Source organism: Pezoporus occidentalis, unplaced genomic scaffold (assembly GCF_034315485.1).
Source record: "Pezoporus occidentalis ecotype Australia unplaced genomic scaffold, CSIRO_AGI_Poc_V1 ctg20, whole genome shotgun sequence".
In the NCBI taxonomy this organism is placed as follows: domain Eukaryota; kingdom Metazoa; phylum Chordata; class Aves; order Psittaciformes; family Psittacidae; genus Pezoporus; species Pezoporus occidentalis.
In genome coordinates this window covers 1,400,305-1,420,640 of record NW_026913856.1, presented here as the reverse complement: position 1 = coordinate 1,420,640, position 20,336 = coordinate 1,400,305, and the positions used below count along the sequence as shown (strand labels likewise).

Sequence of the window (20,336 nt, the reverse complement as noted above, 5' to 3'; positions counted from 1 at the left end):
ACAACTCACAACAGGGTGTTACTAGGGGTAAATTATTTAATGACTGCAGTTAAGAAGAACCAGACTGATTTAGTGGGTTTAGGCCAGGTTTAGGTAATTAAAGCTTGTACAGCTGACTGAGTTGGAAGGACTGTAGCAGCTTTGTTTTGATCACTGAACAGGAGAGACTCTTCTGACAACCATTTAGGCTCAGTGCCATGTGACTATTCTGGCATAAGTAATACAATACTCTTCACTCAACTTCCTTGCAGCAATCTATGGCTTCTTCAAGAGACTTCTAATACTGTTTGCTTCTAAGGATAAGATGCATATGACCTCCCTGTTTTAGCGTTTTGCATATCATTTAGTACTTCCAGAATTTTGAAGTACATAACTGTGCTTGAAATAATTAAAATTACAGTTAAAAAAAAAAAAAAAAAAAAAAAGAAAAGAAAATGAAATGAGGAGAATCCCTGTATGCTAGAAAATTTGAACTGAACACAGCGGGTCACTTATCTGACCCATTGAAGGTAAGCAGTAAAATCTCATTGCAAGAAGTATGAGAATAGGGAAAGAGAATCTATATTAGTAAGTTTAAGAATGGGCAATAGACATGCATTAAAAGAAGGATCCAAGCATTTATAAGATGAAAACCTAAGCAATATAGGGGGGAAAGTCAAGAATAAGAATTAATTTTATCTCTGTCTTCATTAATGCAAGAGGAATAAAAAGAAATTTCATTTGACGGAGTGCATATGGAGCAAAGAAGATCCACGTTCTTCCTGGCTCTGGCACTGCTTAGTCTATTTTTTATCAGCTCTCACAATGGAGCACATGAACGTAGCACACTGCAGAATAAAACTTAACATGAAACAGAAATCTTAAGTACAACACTTCCATGATCTTTTCCTTTGCCTATAATTGAGGATGTTAATCCACCCTCAAAACCACTGACAACTGCCATACAAATATGTGCTGAGATTACTTAGATAACCAGGAATATATAGAGTTGTTTTTCATCCCTTATCACAATGTTATACCTTGCCCAAAATTCACTTCAGAAAAGAGGAATCAATAAACTGATGTCGGTGATACCCCTGAGTTAGCTATATTTGAAGTCAAGGGTCCATTTCCTCACAAGCAAGATATCAGAAGTTTCATGGAAAAATTCTTTGGAAATTTCTTGAAGAAGCACCAATGCATGTCCTGTACTCAGTGACATAAAGAAAAACTGAGAGATAATTATCCTGTGAGCATGGAGCCACTGCAGTGTAAAAACGATGCCAAAAATTCCAGTGCTGTCATTAACTTCTGCTGGCTGTTTGTCATCTGAGAGTGGAGGACAACACATCAGCCTGTACTGGTAGATGTGAAGATGAGAACATACCTGTACACAGCAGGATATTTATAAAATCTAATCAGCCAGGGGAAAAAAAAAAAAAAGAAATTGCCTCACAAAGAGTTATAGGGCTTATTTCAGTTACATGACATTTCATTTTTCCTCTAGAGCTGGCAATGTCATATTGCTGATTTTTCCCTGATTTAAAACTAAGTTTCCAAAAACCTATTAAATACTGAAGTTTTGTATAGCCCCCGAATTGAAACAGGATCAAGGAGGTAAAGAAACACTAAATTAGTGAAATATTTTGTCTATTTGAAGCTGATCTATTTCCTTTGAAAGCTGTGAAAATTAATATTTTTACTTTTGTCTAAAGAACGGTGTAAATATTAGCACTTAAAACAAGGGATGTCTGCTCTCACTTCTGTATTATCATGCAAATAAGCAAAGAAATTGCTTCTATACACACATAAAAAAAAGAGAGGAGCACCAGATATTTTTAGTCTCTGACTCCAGCCACCTCAGGTGGGCAAAGCAGAAGCACTTTCAAAAGGTGTATCCACTTACAAGCATGATCATGTATTGCAGCATACAGGTTTACAGCACATGCTATAGTAAACCGAAGACACACAATACAAGATCAAAAACCTGAAAGTATAATGCGACGTAATAGCAGAGCTTGAGAAATCGAAAGGTTTCACCACTGTCATAGGCCCTGGAAGGAGAGCATGTTTGTTATATAAAAGCCCCAGATCATACTATAAAAAACCTCCAAAACTTACGCCATGTTACAGAAGAAAAAAAAGTACAAATCAAAAAAGAATCAGAGGGAGTCTGATCTGAACCTCCCTAAGTCCTGCCTAAACCACAAAATCTAAGAGAAAGGTGAACCATTCCCTTCTCCTGCCTGGATGCCAAACTATCCCTCATGGAATAAGAAAGGAAGCACTGCTGGTGTTTTAATTACTGTAATTTAACACATTTCTCTAATCAGATTAGCTATAGCCTTTTCAAACAAAGCTAAGTTATTGAGTTGATAGCGAAACTGCATTTTGGTTTGCAGAAAAATAGTGTTCCTGTTTATTTGTAGTACCATACTATTTATAATAAATATCTTTATCTGGTATTTCAACTGAGCAATGATTATTATTTTTTTTATTCTATTCTAGCCCGATGAAGACACAGCTTCCTAAACTTCTAAATCATTTTAACTTTATCTGATTTCTCTTTCATCTCTCATACTGAGCTGTAAACCACATTTTTCTTATTCATTAAGTGTGGCACAAACACAGATTTCAGCTGAAGTCTGATCTACATGACAGCTGCTGAAGCCACAGACAAGAAAAACTATCAAATTGAATGAAGCAGGATATAAACAATAGCACCTCAGTAATAGGTGCATTGCTAACCATCACATCAGCAGAGCTGGTTAAGATATATGGCTTTGACTACTGTATTTTACTCTCATGGCAACAGCAGATTGACTGTACTTCTGTTTAGACTTCAGCAGGTCTCCTAGAAAGCACAAAGCAGCAGGACTGAGCCAACTCTGAGGTGCTACTGAATAAAGTAAAATTTCCCCAACTGAACTCAGGAGTTTATTTATTTAATCTGTGTTAGATAGAAACATAGAACTTCACTTGGTTCAATTAACCTCCCTGTGCAACTCCCCAGAGAAGCATGAACTGGCATTGCATCTAGCTCTTTATATATTTCCACCTTCCCCCTTTTCTTCTTTCAGGAACATACGTTCTCACCCGTACAGGCTGGCAGGCTCCCCCCAGGTGGCCAGGAGGAGCTCTAACAAAGAACAGCTTTGGTAACATTTCCAACTGGCATTTTTTTCAGCTGATGCTTAATCAACTGCAAGACGTGCTGATGCTTGGAAACATCAGAGTCCAAAACCAGGTGTGGGTCAAGCAAGATTTCAATTTGACAAGAATACTCTGCAAAGCTCACAAAGTCAGTTTGGGGTTCGTACAATTGTCACACACTGTTCACTGAAAGGAAGTCATTTAAAAGCTGTAGCACATTCCCTCACCCCCTATTCTACAGTCATACAGAAAGGTTCCACTAGAACAATATGAATACTGAGCATCAGCATCATTTATCTCCGAGAATACAACTGCGCAAACAGGTAACAATTATTACTTTACTTGCCTTTGCTACATCCATCTATCTGTAAACCTTCTCCTCTTGACAGCTCAGTTGCAGATTTTAAACAATATTCAATAGATGTGGAGAAATCATAGGAAAACAGGGAAGAAAGTAAAAAGATGGAAGGTGGCAAAAGAATCCCTTCTCAGAGGAGCTTTGATGGCAGAATGAGATGGCACTCAAGGACTCTGCAGCCCATACAGTAACTTCTGTGAAAAGATGAAAAAAAAACAAAGAAAACCAAAACCAAACCAAACCAAAAAGGGGACAGTGTTACAGCTTCATAATCACTTTAACAGGCCTTTTTATTGGTGAGCTCAGCTACAGAATTAGTCTCCTCTTACCCTGAATCTCTCCCTCAAAGTTTAACTGGCTTTACATTTCTCTTTTGCACCTCTATAAACCTACTAAGCATTACCTTACTGTCTATGTATTAATCTTAGAACTTCAGTAAAGCGAATTTATAGTGTTCATTGTCGCGTCTATGTATGCAGTTGTTGCAGCTACACTGACATAACTCTGTTTAGAAGCATTTTGGCAAATGCTGGATGTTGACAGTTGCTGTATAAACTTCATACAAAGATTGAAAAAATTCACAAATGTCAGATTTGTGTCTGCTTCAATACTTATATAACATGAAAATACAAGTCATCAGGCATGTAATACACCCACATGTCCTTTTCTTAGCATGGACTAAAATATAGTTCAAATACAATACACTGACAGCTTTAAACTCTTACCATCAGATCAGTGATTTAATTATGTATTAATAAAATTGTGTGTATGAAAGTTTTGATAGAGGACAAACATGTGCCCATGTAACCTCTTTCTAAATACATGATTCTCAACATCTAACTACATTCTGCAGTACTGTTAAGAGGTTCTACACACTTTTTCTTTGATCAAAGATAGATAAATCTTGTATGACCTGAATTTCTGTACATGCTAGTGCATGGAAGACATTTATTTATTCTGTTGCACTACGATACAATAAAAATAAAAGTATACTCCTACATTTTAGTCCTAATATCCTTCTTTGGGCAGTAAAAGGAGACAGGTACTACCTGATGCAAGTCTCATAAAACTCAGTCATTCAAAGATCTAAATGATAAATCTTACACTATGGTAGTTCTGTGACACTCCATAGAAGACCTATATATATAAATTACTGGATGACTTGCGTTCCTTATTTAGAAAGTATTTTGAAATTCTACAAATGTTATCAAAATCTTCTGTTTACTAAAACAATGTTATATCAAAAATATCTCGTTAAGCATTTTTCTTTTCATAAAGCAAAGGTTGCCCATAGCAGGCAACAATCAGTGTTGGAATTTACATTTAGAGTATTTAACTTCCTAGCTACTTTTCAGTCCCTAACAGGTGGAAAAAAAATCACAGAATAGATTCGCTACAGTAATTGCCACTGAACAAAAAAAAAAGGTACCTTTCTATTCAATCTGTAAATGTCTGTCTTTGGTATACAATGATAATCCATACCACAGTGTTTTTTTTTAACAGCCTTCTCCCAAAATCAGGAAACAGTCCAGTTTCCAATGCTTTCCCTTAGCTTAGAACCTCTCATCTTTCTGTATGACATTTTATTAACTTATTTTTCTAAGGATCTCTCTCCCTAATAAATGTCTTCTGGAACTCAAAGGCTTGTGCAATGGGTTTAACAGGTTTATAGAAAATAAGTTATAACCAAAATTGCAGAGGTGGGTGTGGGGAGAGAAGGGATATTTCAGCAAGATGCCACCTATTGTGTAAATTTGTCACCATATGCCATACATAATAAATAAACCTTGTGCTCTTAACACTTTGATTATAGACTATGCAGACAATGCAAATTAAAATTCCTGCTGCTCTATAAATGCAATGAGAGAAAATTATGTAAATTTTAACACATTGGATTGATTTGGTTGAAATGAAACCTGTTCCACTTGATGTTTCAGGGGAAGAGCCACAATTACAATGATTGAGAAAGTGCAGTGTTAATGAAGTGTGTTATTGCTAATCAATTCCTCCTCCTCTGGTAATGGCACAGGCATGTGCACAGTCACCACATCATTCACGGCAAACGTAGCCACTCACATCACCACATAGTTTATATGGCAGAAATTAATACTTCTATAAACTCACATATATGATCCTGTTTGTCACCAGCAATTTCACAGTAGAACTGTGGTAGACATTGAGGAAGGTGAGTGTTCTCATATGTGCGTATATATACACACACATAATGTTGTGTGTGCATGTATGTGTACATAAACACACACACAAATAAAACCACCTTTTTGGCAATACTGCCTGGCCAAGTATAATACTGGAGTCATGAATGCTACTGTACATTTGGTGTGATACCAGTCAAATAACTTCACCTGGAATGAAATAATCACCCTTCTGCTGTCTGATCTCTTGGAAAATATGGAATGAGATTATCACATCTGAACATGTTAACTGAAATTAAAAGCTAGGTCTATCAAGCTTAAAACACAGTTTTCTGTCCGTATTGAAGAAACTGAAAAATCACACTCAGTGGTTTCAAAAGTTTGACAAAAACAATGTTTTCTTCCAACAACAGAGTTACCTAGGAATTGATAGAAATTTGCAATGTCTTTACAAAAATAGGTATAGTTGATTTTATTCTGTAACCTTCTTGTAAGGAACTGCAGTGCACGCAGCTAATATAACAGTTTTGCAGGTAGCTGGTATGTGAAATGGGCGGTAGCTTCTCCACACAAAGCAGAGGAGCATGTCTCACCAGCCATCATGTCACCATTTAAAACAAAATACTCTGTAGAGCTCCTCACCAGTATGATACTGAATTATGCATTCTTAATCTTGTCTTAATTATTTATTGTGTTATATGAAATAATTAATTGTATTAATGACAATTTTGCAGTCCTTTTTCTTCTATAAAATTTCCATGTCATTTTTAAAGAAAATTTGTCATTTGTAAAAGGATTTTCAGTATTAGAAATTGGTGGCACTTATCATTTCACAGGTAAATAGGAGAAGGTGGGAAGAGCCAACCTCTTTTAATTTCTTTCTATGTATGTAACTTCCATATTATTCTCAGAAACATTTGTCACCACATGTAGTGACTGCATTTGTTTCCTGTCTCTTCTGACTGTCTCCTACTAATTTATTTCTGTTCCTGCTAATATGTAAGGAAGCACTCTACACAAAGACAGCCCCCTGGCTTCAATAGCTTTTTGACATACAGTATTGTTGCAGGTCATAACAGATATAAAACCAGGATAACACAGGCAATGTTAAGAGCTTTTACATGGAAATGACATAACGGATAAACATACAACACACAGAGTGTGGCACTTACCATAAGAAATTTTATTACATGTTATGTTTAGTTTATGTTTGGTCCATGAACATGTTAAAAAGAGGAGTCAGGTCCCAGCTGTGAACAGAAGTCTGGCAGACCGAATGAAGAAAATATAAAAATAAAAATAAAAGGGAAAGATACAAAAGAATTAATCTTTCTCTGAAATAAAGTGTCATTTAGTTTTGCAGGCTGAGAATCCATTCTTGTATCAGCATGCACATCTCTGCTATGCTTAGGGTTTTAAATTTGCCAACCAATTTTTACTTCATTAATCCTCAACTAATGCAACTGCCACCAATGGTGAGAAGCACAGAGAGCCCTTGGGACTTAGTACTGTTCTTTCAGACCATAGGCTTTCCTCACCACCCTGAATTTATACTGACTTCTGGCTGGGGTTGCTGGAAGAATTTACTGTGAAAGCTCTCCTCCAAATTAGGGTGCACAGTCCACATCACACTGCTAATTTGAATCTCAAAGCATGACATGGTCAAAGAGACAGAGTCTGGCAAACAGATATTTGCAAAACAGAGCACAAAAACTCAGGTAAAACTGAGAAACAGGAAAACCGATGTCAGCAAGTGAATTTACAGGAGTAGGAGCGAAGCATTTCAGTTTGCAAGATTTGGTTATAGAAAATAAACACAAAGAATCACAGTGGTAAATATCTCACCTTACAGGAATCAGCTTAATTTCCAGCTCACAAAGATCCTAGAAAACTGAATCTCTCCATGCTAGCTTTTGCTTGAATTCTTTGACTTCAGACAGCTTTGTTTATAGGGAAAAGCTTTCTTTGATGTTGGAATATTAGAAGGAGTGAAACAATAAATTTCCTATATTCTAATATCCAGACATCCTGAGCTTGTTCAAGGACCCCTTGATTCATGAAGGCAAATAATTAAATTACCTGAGCTTTGATCAACGAGTTGCTGCAGCCCTTTTTGATGTAGAATGTGGCTGTTTGAAGCTCCAAACAGATAACTAGCCCATGTGGTTTTTAATCCTTTGCCACTAGCAGCAGATTTTATGCAACATTCTGGCATTTCAAAGTGAGCACCTCAATGTCATTTGGGGATGCTGCTCCAATAGGAGTACAATAGGTATACTAGGTCCAATAGAATCCTAAAACCACAGGCTAGATGCAAAGTTCATTGAAAGATTAAAACTCTCTCCCTAAACAAGCTGAACTTATTTTTCAGTCAAGTTAACTTGAATTAATATTATGCTTTGGAAGCTGCTCTTTAGACGGCATGTCACTGAGGCACATAAAAATATTTCTGAGAAGCAAGGAGGTTTGCCTTTGCAATACAAGTTTTCATCATGTTCCATACTTTCCAACTATTTCCCCTAAAAGAAACCCGAGTGGGCACACACTCTTCTAGTCAGGTGAAAGGACACTTTTAAAATAGGGAAAACAAACTGATAGATTTAAGTCTTTCATTCTTCTGCCTCCTCAAATGCAAGCACCTGGATGAAGTCATTAAGAAGTCAAAGTCCAAGCCAACAGAAACTAGAAGTCAGTACAGGTGCTGTCCTCTCAGCTGATCTGTAATTTTGAATATGACTACTGAAAGAATTCCTTTCCATAAATGAAGAATTAGGCTCCTCTTCATTCATTCTAGGATCCTTTCAGTAAGTGAGGAGGTTACTAAAACAAGCAGCATAATTAGAAGGCATAATTAATGTGTAGGGATCGTTTACTCAGTTCCCTATACAGCTTCAACAACATTGCCATATATATATATACACCCCTAATTTTAGCAACAGTTCCATGGATTATGGAAATGACCTCACCAGACTACTGAGAAGTAGGAAAAACAGTTTCACAACAGGACATCTTCTGGCATCATTCATGGTAGAAAGGCATCTGTCTTTCAAGGCACAGCTGTGGAAAGGGATTCATGTTGTTCAGACTGACATCTCAATTCATAAGGATACAGGCTTAGGAAAGCATAATGAATATGCCTGGCTTTCTTTAGATAACAGACAAATTATTTTAGTGCGTAAGGATGTAGACAGAAATCATGACTTTACGTTTAAAACACTTGATATGTTGTTAAAAAGTTGGTATGTTTCTAACTTGTTGGAAAATAAATCCTGGGGCTTTTTATAAAGCCCAAAGGGGAAAAGTGTATAATCAATTGGTAAGAACGAAAAAGGAAGTTAATATGTATATAATTGAATGTTTTTTCCATTAAGTTACAGGAGCTGCATATATAACTAACACGGGAAACAGGAAACTGTCATATCTGACTCAAAACACTCCTTGTAACATTGAAGAGCCTGAAAGGAGGAGCTGCTGATCTTAAATTCAAGAAGCAATTAGCATTTGTTAACTGAAAGTAATAAAATGCTCAAAGCATTTATGGCTTAAATAAAGTCTACATTTAAGCACACGGAAACAGTTAAAACACAAGCATTTCTGCAGTTTATTTTGAATTATTTCTTTTCAACTAAAAATGGATTTAGTTTCCAGATGGGGTATACCTCTGGGCAGAAAAATTCTTCTATCCTCCAGTAGGCAAACTGATTTAACACCAATGGAAAAGTCTTTTGTGCATATTATTAATTTCATTTACATCACTTTCTTTCCTTGATAAAATATCAATGACCTCCTTTAATTTTTTTGAAAAAAAAATAAGCAAAAGTTCAGTTTTTGGTGTTTCTCACATTATGTACAGCTTTCAAAAAATAACTTGCTAGTCATTCATTTTTGAGGAAAATATAAGGGCTAAGCTGTTCCACAGGCTGTATATGGTGATAGAAACAGGATTTAACAGCTGTAAGAACAAAATACAGATTTTCACTCAGTCCCATCAGTAATGAGATACATGTAGACAATCTGGTTCAAGTCTGCTGCAGAGGATAGACTACAGAATCTCATGAAGGCAGTAATTACAGCTAGCACACTTTCTGACCTCTAACTCATCATAAAAAAAGCCAAGGTCATGACAACGAGCAACTGTCAAATCTTGGTAAGTATCAGAGCTGGCACTTTCTCCATAGACTTGATTATTTCAGCCAAACTCATTTCTTGTTCAATCTGATTGGATAATTAAACAAATATTAGTGCAATTTCCTACATATGGTGGTGGATTGAGAGCATTCTTAATGCTAGTAGGACTAAAAGCTGGCTTAGCCCTGAAGTGCGCACCTCCATGTAAACTCTGTTTAGAAACATGAGTTAATATAATTACCAAAAATACTTTAAATTTACATATCAAGGATATTGTTTAGCAACACCAATGTCTATTAGTAACACCACGGACTCCAGTTCCTGTGGTTTGTATCAGACTGACTAGACAGAATTTTGAACGGTAAAGTGAAAACAACAGTTAAATAGTTTAAATTTCTCTGCTCACAGAAGTCATTGTAAAAAGTCTGCTAACAACAATAACAAAATTCTGAGCATATTAAATAAGGTGACATTTAGCTAGCCTCTGAAATCTACAAATACAAACTGAAGGTCGCAATAAGATGGATGGGGCCTTGAGCAACCTGGTCTAGTGGAAGGTGTCCCTGCCCATGGCAGGTGAGTTTGAAGTAGATGACCTTTGAGGTCCCCTTCGACCCTAATAATTCTGTGATTCTACGATTCAATGTCAACTCAGTGCCACTCGAAAGAAAATAGACTTTTATAATGTGACTTTTGATTTTCATAATGTGTTTTGACTGCTTCTTTAAAACCCAAGGCCAGCAGCCACTTACTAATTTGTGATGCTATAGAGTCACAGCACTTCAGCACTGCAGCATGGAGTAAATCTTTGCATTTCATTACCTTTTTCAATGGGGTTCATCATGTCCTAGTTACATGTGACATCTGCATATTGTATATGAATGGTCTAGAGAGGCAGTAAGGCTAGGTTCCATTTCTTTTTTCATGATATTGCTTGAGTGTTTCTCACATCACACTAATGTCACCTTATTTAAATGTGGAGTTTTCTTTGTTTAGAATATATAGGAAGTCATTGAACATACCAAGAATAAGTTTTTATCATATCCCAGTAGTTTAGCATACCTAGCCAAATACAAAGAAAGTAAGACTTCTGCTTATGGATCCAAAAAACTAAGTAACATTCACAGAGGGTAACTGGACATTACAAGATTGCAGTGATTACACTGCAGCCTAGGAATGAGAAGCCCTTGTTTAATTCAGGCAGAAGTAATTGTTAAAGGAAAAGCCATGTGTTGGTTTAGGCTCACCCAGTCATTGAAGAATGTCTCCACATTTGAGGATAAGTAGCAATGGCTGAGTAAAAAAAAAATTATGAAAATAAAAAGAAAGGCTACAAAAGTCCACTATAACTGATAAAATGGAGGTTATGGAGGGCAGAGCAAAGTCTGCCTTGAAAAGCGGGAAACTGTGAAGGTGAAAAGTTCACTTAATATTAGATTTTCATGGTAGAGGGGAGCAGATGCTAATAAAGTAAGGCACAAGAAATATCGTCTAAGCATAAGCAGTTTCAGTGACCTCAGGATGATGATGCAGAAACCTAAGAAGCCAAGAACTATGCCTAGGAGCACAGGCTCTATGTTACCAAGGTCATATAGACAGTAACCTTGACTACTGTACATGTTTTTGATCATGGAGGTATCCCAATTAGCTCTGAAGTCTCCAAATCCACTTTGTATAGATCAGTGGACTGTGAACTGCAGCACAGGGTTGGGCATCACTGGGGAAGGGATAGTCTTAAACTAGCTTCACTACAGGGGTATAACCAAAGACCACAGAAAACCACATACTAGAGATCTCTAAGAGGATTGTTAAATTTAGTACTTGAACCATGACTACATATTCATACTTTATGAACACATTTTTTTTTCCACATAAATATTGCAAATTTCACAATTTTAAGGACAGAAAGAACTATAATGCCCATCCTAAATCTGACCTACAGTCACTTGGTATTGCTACATAATCAGCCTTTTTGTATGTAAATGATAAATTGTTTGTATGTAAATGTCAATGCCTGCTATGTCTTCTTCTTGCTTTAGAAAAAGAAAAAAAAAAGCTATGGAAATTGCTACTGTGCTAAAAAGAATTGAAATGCATACTAATCAGACATATCCTCTCAGCTATACCAGCTATAACTAAATCTGTAACAAATAAAACGGAAACAATCAGTGGTGGACTATTTTTTCTATTTGAATCAGAACCCCAAATAAAACTATTCAATGGCTTTTCAAAATTTTGAAACCTCTTATGTCTGGAGAAATTAGGTTTGAAACTGTGAATGAACAGTAGCTTTCACTAATGTGAAATATTGAAGATCTTCACTGGAATTTTAATTGCAAGAAAAATATTCTGAAAGAGAATGGGAAGAAGATGTTATCTTTAAGAATTTCTGTTCACTTTGTGCATTGGATAAATGTTTGAGTATTTCCTCAGTTACATCAGTTTGGTAATCTCTGTGGTTCATGCAGTATGAGACCTGAGGTTTTGATCACTGTGCTGTACACTCTGAATTAACCTGGCAGCATTCAATGGCTTTAATACTGGTCATTCCTCTGAGAAAGCTTACAACCATTTCTGCATTGACCAGAACGTACCCTGTGATGAAGAAATGCATTAAAACCTTGCCTTGAACAGTGATCTAAAATGAACTGAATGATACTTCAAAAACACCTAACTATATCAATATGTGGTCAAGTCAGCTGAAAGGGATGTCTGCCTGTCAGAAGACCTGTTCTGAAAGGACAAGATTTAATCCAAAAATTTCAAGTATGTTTCCTAGTGCTAACAAGACTAGGTTTTTATTTTAAAAATACTATTCAAAGTCTTGTGTTTACCTCAGGATTTCTTGCAGATAAAATTATTTCCAAGACTTAGGTACAAACCTTTTGAATGTCAATTTTGTCAAAGAATTCGAATTTGCATTTTTTTAACCTGTGGCTTCAATTAAAAATTTCCACTAACACACAAAAATTAATTTTAGCTATATAAGTGAAAATATAAATTAATGTGCATGAAGTACACGTAAGGTACAGGCAGATCCGTAATGTTATATAACTCTTAACTGAGAATCCTTGTCTTGGGCTGGCGTACTTACAGGTGTTCTGCTCTGGTAATTAATATACATTTATTTTTGGATCAAATGCCATCTAACTTTGCACAAACTGTATTTCTTTTGTTTGCCTTACAATGTCTCCATACATAAAAAGAAGACAGAATTTGGTAAAAGATGAAAGCAGTAATTCAGTTATTCATTCAGCAGCCAAGATCTTTGAGGTAATTACTTTAAATCAAGAAGGGACAGACCATTTAAATTTGTGACTTAATGCCGACACATGCATATATTAATAAAACAGTTAGCATTAATGGAAATAGGGTTTAGTCTCCTGATTCAAATAGAGCTATCATTTCTGGTTTATACTGAACTAATGACTTATCCTTGGCAGAATGATATGTATGCATGTATTTAACTATTTAACTTAACCACTGAGACCAATTAATATGTTTCTGAAGTTTTATTTTACTTAAATATATATATCAGAAGCCTCACTGGGATAAAATTATGTAGAACCAGGGTTTATACAGCACTGGCTTATTCTTAAACGTAATGCTTCCATATGGAATATCTGATGATTGCCCTTCATAAAAGAAAGAGTGCTGAAATGCAGTGTAGAAGAAGCAGCTCTGCAATGGGACTGACATCAAGTTAAGGAACTTTTTGGTATATCAAGCTAGCACAAACCCTGTGCGATTAGGAGCTTATGTGAAAAGAATAACCCTGCACACAGCCATGTAAGCCAGGCTGTTTTCAAGCTATGAAGTACTGCTGATGTGTGCTGGTAGGGCAGGAAAACCTGTTGCACGATTCAAACATAAAGGACCTAAATGTGGTGCTATGAAGCTCATAAACATGGAAATTCTGTGAATTGTGTTTTAAAGGGTTACTGAATAGAAGTTCTTCTACTTATCACTCCAGTCTTTGCCTGTGTGGGCCAGTGTGTCCACACCATCATTGGGAACTCTGGAACAGTGTCAAACCATGCTAACAAAATTAAAGGAAAGCTTAAGTGTAATTACTGAGTAGAATGGGTACTCCCTACATCATACATTCATGTATCAAAGTTCTGTTCAATCTTGCCCACTTTATAATACTTCATGATCCACAACTGCATTTTATGTTAATTTATCTACAATGCGGCTACAGTCTGTAGATGAACAATTAAATGACCATTTGAACATATTGCTTCATTGTTCACCAATCACTCTGGAAAATCCTGGCTACTCATTTATATTCTGTTCCTTGGTCTTTTTCTTATAATCCGTTTATATTGATTTCTACTACTCCAACTCTGCCTGCCATTGCGTTACAATTAGGAGTTCTGATGAGCTCTTGCTGATTCAGAAGGGGAAGGGTTTCTATTCATTGCCAAACTTTGGAGAAAACACACAAAGCCCCTTAGAATTTGCTTAAGCCAGCACTTTAAAATTTAAGAGATAAATTATGGCTCATGATGTGCACAGAACTCAGCAGGACTGGGATGCCAGAAAACCACTGCACCACCCAAGCAGTTATGGAAGAAAGCCTCATGTCTTTGTCAGGCAAAATTAACCATAATGTCACCTTCCCCATGGACACTGCTCAGCAGCAGGCCTGGCTGCTCCAGATATTTGCCTCTGAATTCCTGCTGGTTTGCAAGGCACTGCTAATGTCCCAGCCATGTGTAATGTTCTCTGGGGGACCTTGAACACGACTGCCAGCTCCAACTTCTGCATCCACCTTGGGCACATCTAACAGTTTAAGGGATTTTTCCCTGCCCTGGAGCACAGAGGATGCAGTTAAGGGGTCTTGGACTGCTCTTTGCAACACAGTGCTCCTCAGCATAGCAGCGCTCATTTTCCACTTCAGTAGTTGATCTCTCAGCAAGAGCTGTTACTTTATGATAGTTCTTAATTACTATCCTAAATCCTGTGATTGACAGAAACTTATACAGCTATTACAGCACTGCGTTGCCCATCTTTGGGGCATTGCCATTGACAACAATGTCTATTAGACGCATTAGTTTCTCTGGCTGCGTATCTGCCAGAGATACAGGACAATATTATAACAATCTGCACTCTGTTATTTATAGTATATTTCTTATACACAGGAATTCAACTAGTCTATGGGTTAAATCAAAAACCTGTGCAGTCCAGCATCCTGCCGTTAGCAGTACCCCAAAACAGATGTCTAGGGAAGAACATCAGAAGAGGGCAGGTGGAAATGAGACTCCTTCCAAGCCTGCAACCGTTTAACATTTATAAGTGTCACGTACATCCTTTTTGGTCAGCATTTCCAAGGATAGGTTGTAACAACATCTTTTCTATTCCAAAGTGCTACAGGATATACGGAAATGATTTGGACCAGTCTACTTTTCTCAGTTCTTCAGTTCCATTGACCTAGATGTCAGTGTATGGGCAAAATTAGACCAATTTGGCTTAATATGTTTGGGGTCTTTTTCTTTCAAGGATGTCTTTATAACACCTATCAAGCATGACAATATTTTGGAAGACGTATTTTTTGCTTTGACATACTGTTTCTGTCTTTAAATTCTTTCTCTTAGCATAGCAGGAGCTGACACTGCCTTTGAAAAAGGAAGAAAGAGATAGTAAACTCCATACAAACCCCTGCCACTGAGAGGACTGAGTGGTGTTTAGTTTACAGCTAGACTATGGCCGTGGCACTCTTCAGCTAACCTGAAGTTACAGGATTCCAAAACTCCACAAGGCGGTAACACGACGCCGAAGGTAGCGCGATCCACCGACTAGAACGATGCTAATCCTGACAAACTGCCCGAGCATTAGCCCGCGCCACAGACAGACTGAATCCTGTCTCCCCTGAGAGGGCCTGCGATGCTGGTGGTAACAAAACGGTTTTTCACAGGGACCGAAGTGGCGGGGCCGGCGGCGAAGAGCGTCAGTGCCCTCTAGTGACCGACCGGCCGCCACCTCGCCGAGCGCCGCAGAACACCCCTTCAGTCCGCGGCCGCTCCGCTGCCGGCCATTCCTCAGGCCGCCTTCAACAGACCCATTGGGCAAAGCGGAGCCATAGCAGTAAACTCAACACCGGGAGAACGGCTTTCACCAATCCCGACTCCTGAGTAAAAACCTCTCCTCTGGGAGCGTCGTGAGCAAATTTGCCACCTTTCGGTAGTATTTAAATGATTCGAAAGTCCATCCTTACACAGGAAAAGAGAATGAATGGGTTTCCTAATCTGGCATAGGCAGGCTTGCACTTAAATGAGTCAATAATTTCCCAACCTAGGAGTATCAGAGTCTTCAGCATCAGAACCCAAAACCAGGACTATATTTTCCCCTGAAATACTGTAAAAGAGTTGTAGAGTACATGACCACATTGCTCCTTTTCTGGTAAGAGATAAAGTAAAATATAAGGATATAACATGAAAAGACAATACATAAGTGTAAAGTAAAACCTCTTAATTCACATGGACAAAGTGCTTCATCCAAACTACGTTTAAATTTGTGGCCATTTTTCAACTGATTTCCCAAAGCTTTGGCTTGGTCCCAACAAAGGGACAACTGAAGTGTTATTAGACAAAAAGAGAAGTATAGCATAGGAAATTATACACAGATTTTTAGCTTAAAATGTTCATAGAAAAACTCAGGCAAACAAGTCTAGAAAGTATGTTGCTAAACTGCTTCAAATTAATTGATTCCAGATGAGACCTCTGCTTCTCACACACTGAAGATATTTCGCTAAACATGCAGCTCACAAAATGGATTCAGAAATGATTAAGGATGTTCACCAAAAAGGGGAGACACTAGTCTCAAGTTGGAATTCACTTTTAATTTCTATAATATCTGAGCTAGAAATAACTTCTACTGTGGAAATCATAGCAATAAAATATTTGTTTCGCAAGTTAAGCTTTGTTTAGTTACAGCATCTGCAGAAAACAATTGTTAGTCTACGGGAACTCTAAACTTTACATGTTTATTACATTACATTAAATACATCAAATAATGGTGTCAGAATAGCATATTAATTGAAGCTGAAATCACATTATGTATTTTAAAGCATTTGATCAAATAAATTACACAAGTCATCCTAATCTTTGTAGTTTCCCCTCACTGTTATGCAAAAGAAAAATGCATTTAGTTGTCCAGTCTCTCAATCAACCATTTTCACACATATTTCCTTCTGAAACTGCTGATGATAAATCGCAATGACTTGTCCCATCTCTTGACATAACCCTATTGTAGCAGAATTTTGAAGTAATCTACTCCCTAGTGATTTTTTTTGGACAGGCAACACTTAAAATTTTAGCAAAACTAAAGCTGATGTAGAGAAGTCTATAAATAGCATTCTCTGTCCATGCTCACTCTCTGATGCTCCAGTGCAAGGCTGAGGCGAAAAAAAGAACCCAAAACCGTATCTTATTCCAGGGCCTAAGAACAAAGCCTACAGAAGAAAGATGCTTTGTAGGCAATTTTCCTGAAGAATTTCCAATTCTTTTATTGAAGATGTTGTTCTTAATTCTTCTGCAAGAGGAGAGACACCCAGAAACTTCTGTTTTCTAGAGTGTAGTGGACTAAGAAATATGCTAGAAGAATGTTTTACATGCTAAGGTATGAAGCTCAAATCAGACCTTCTGCTCTCAGTCTCTTTACAGTCCTTACTGCTCTCACCCAACAACACGAATTGCACCACTCAGCTATGAAAATGCTGTTCATAAGCAACATCTGCAATTCCATTTCCATATACTTCTATATATCTCTCCATATAAAATCATCCAAAGGGCTAAGTACAGTCATCGATTTGTGTTCTAAATCTCAGTGGACAGACCTGACTGAGGCAGATGTCAAATTAATTATTACAGAATTCCTACACTGAAAGCAAATTTATTTATTGGCATACACCAGCCACTACAGAAAAAGAACAAAGTACCTGGAGAATCACACAGACTTTGGAAACACTGAAGCAAGCATAAAAGCAATGAGGGGAAAAGAGATGGACATTCAGTAATGTCTGAGTGTGTGCTTCCCTGCTTCTGAATCTGTTACTGATTTTCTCATTCAATAGTTTCATTATTAAATAATTAATAATATTTAATATCTTAATAGAGGGGTGCAGAGTCTGTGAAATTCTTTTTGTATCACCATCACAAATCAACAGGAAGAAACTCTTTCCCAGTGAGTTACTAGTCACTGGAATGTGAAAAAGAAATGAGCATTCTCCTCATAAAGAGCCAGTTTCTGAATTAGTGACCTCATTTGCTAAAAAGGTTCCTTTGTCATAGATATCTCGGTAGGTAAATACTGTGTTACACAGCCACACTGTCCTTTGTAGCAATGGTACAAAGATCTCCTAGCATACACTGGTTCTCTCCTCACTAAATGAATATTTAAAAGAGTAGACAATCAAGGGGGACTTCTGTAAAAGGTACAGGCATTTGTATCATGATGTCAGACTGCTATATGTGCTCCCGAAGGACTGCACAGGAAGCACTTTTATTCTAAAAGTTAATGGTATTTATGGAGACCTGCAGCCTGATCTATTTTACCTTTCTTGGAGATGTGCTTATGCATGTATCACCCAAGAGTCTAATGCTTTTTGGACTAGCCCATATTAGAGACAGATACCATTTTAATACCTTGTGAATAGTAATGCACTTGAAAGACAGCAAGCAAAATAAAATTAAAGAAAAAACAAACAAACAAACAAAAACAAACAACAACAACAACAAAAAAACACACACACCACCCCACCCCCCCCCAAAAAAAAAAAAAAAAAACAAAAAAACAACACGAAAAACCTCCATAACATATAAATCAAAGTCTTTCCCCTTTTTTATTCCGGATAGAGCATCCTTCATTTCACGCACTCATAATTTCTGAATATCCATTTCATGCCTGGGAGCTACAGTGCGAGTAAAAGATTTTCAGCTGGGGGGTCTCAGTATCTGCTTTATCCGGAGGAACATTTTAAAACGGACAAATGCTGGTCCGCCCCCTTCCCCGAGCAAGAACGGAATTTTTAAAAACAATGCTACCGTTTTCCACAGTGTTCCCTTTCAGCCTGTGGGGAGACCACCTCGCTGCTCTGCTCCCAGCCACAGCCGAGCCCGCACCCCCGGGTCGGCACCCCTTACCCAGCCCCAGCCCCGCGGCTGCTGTCAAGTTTCGGCTGTGCACACACGTATCCTCCGCTCGGTCCTCTTGCTCTGAGCTGCAGCGAAGGACCATTCCCCAGCAGCCCCGCTCCTGCTCCTTGTCTTTCCCTTCGCTGCTGCCTCGCCCGGCAGCAGCGCGCCCCGCTCCCCCCAAATGAGTCTGGGGCCACCGTATCCCGCTGCTCCCCGAGGCTGCCGGCTGCTGCTGCTGCTTACCTGCCGGTCCAGAGGGGGCTGGCTGCTTCCCTTAGCCACCTCCGGAGGAGAGGAGGCAAGTCCCATTCAGAACTAGACACTGAGCAGACACGGCAGCATCTTCAGCCTATTACACTCCACGGGCAGCGGCTGCTGAATGAGGCTCTGAGCTAGTGGCAGGAATTAGAAAGAGGGAGGGAGGGGAAAGGGGAAAGGAAAGGAGAGAGGGAGGGAGAGGGAGCAAGGGGGAGTGAAGCAAGATTAGAGGAAGGGAAAAGCTGGAGGCTGTTGCTTCTCTATTTTCTTCTCCCTTCCCCCCACCCCAAAGGAAAGCAGACCCCAGAGCCTGCCCTCCCGCAGGGCCCAGAGTCCCGAGTGACCTCTGATGCCTGCGGGGAAGAAGCTGGGTTTGGGAGGACAAACCGAGGGGTTGAGGAGCCCGGGGCTCTCTCTGCACCCCCAAGTCCCGGCGATGAGAAGCATTCGCCGTCCCCGCCCCACGAGCCGGTCCTGCACCACCGCTCCCGGGCACCCACACACACGTCTGCGGGGACACGGGGAAACGCGTCCTGCTGCCCGCGGGCTGCCGGCAGCAGTGCCCAGCCCCTTCCCTGGCGCCGCTTCTCTGCGGGCAGCTCAGGACCACCCCACGACGGCGGCGGCGAGGGGGGAGGCTGGAACCCCGACGAAAGCCCCGGGCACGGGCAGCCGGACCATCGCCGCTGCAGGAGGGCTCCTGCGCGGGGCTACCCCCACCGCGGAGCACCGCCAGGGAAACCGTCTGAGCTGCGCAAACAGCAGGAGCGTTTTATACCGAATCCGCTCCTGTGTCCTGTCATGAGCAGACATTTGTACAGAGGAAAAAAAAAAAAAAAAAAAAAAAAGGAAAAGAAAAGAAAACAGAATAAGTTCCCCAGGCATTTCTGGATGTGGAAAATCCTGGTCGGGTGCAGCACAGAGGCCAGTCTTCTGCCCCCGCAGTTTGCCCTACCACTTGGGTGGACGGGGTGATGCTTTTCTTTCCAAAACACACATGGGCCAGGGGCTGCCATTCTCACTCTCTGTTTTCATTACCTAAAGTGAAACCCCCAGCAAAAATTAATTCTCAGGCAGGGTTCATCTCTACGATCCCAGGGAGAAGTGCCCTGAGTCAATGTACCTATCCAAACCAAGAAGCACCATGCAGTGCCCTCATGTCATGCCCAT

The 20,336-nt window shown here is 39.0% G+C and overlaps 1 protein-coding gene across 3 annotated transcripts in view; it reads right to left on the bottom strand.

Moving 5' to 3' along the window:
- CDH11 (cadherin 11) overlaps window positions 1-19,760 on the bottom strand; it is an 81,269-nt gene extending 61,509 nt beyond the window's left edge. For 2 of the 3 annotated variants that reach the window (XM_062618256.1, XM_062618258.1), the window contains exon 1: window positions 19,152-19,760. The gene's annotated coding sequence lies outside the window, so the exon portion shown is untranslated. Of the gene's footprint in view, window positions 1-6,815; window positions 6,908-19,151 lie in introns of all 3 variants that reach the window. The other variant, XM_062618257.1, reaches the window with a different exon arrangement.
- Between the last annotated feature and the right edge of the window lie 576 nt (window positions 19,761-20,336).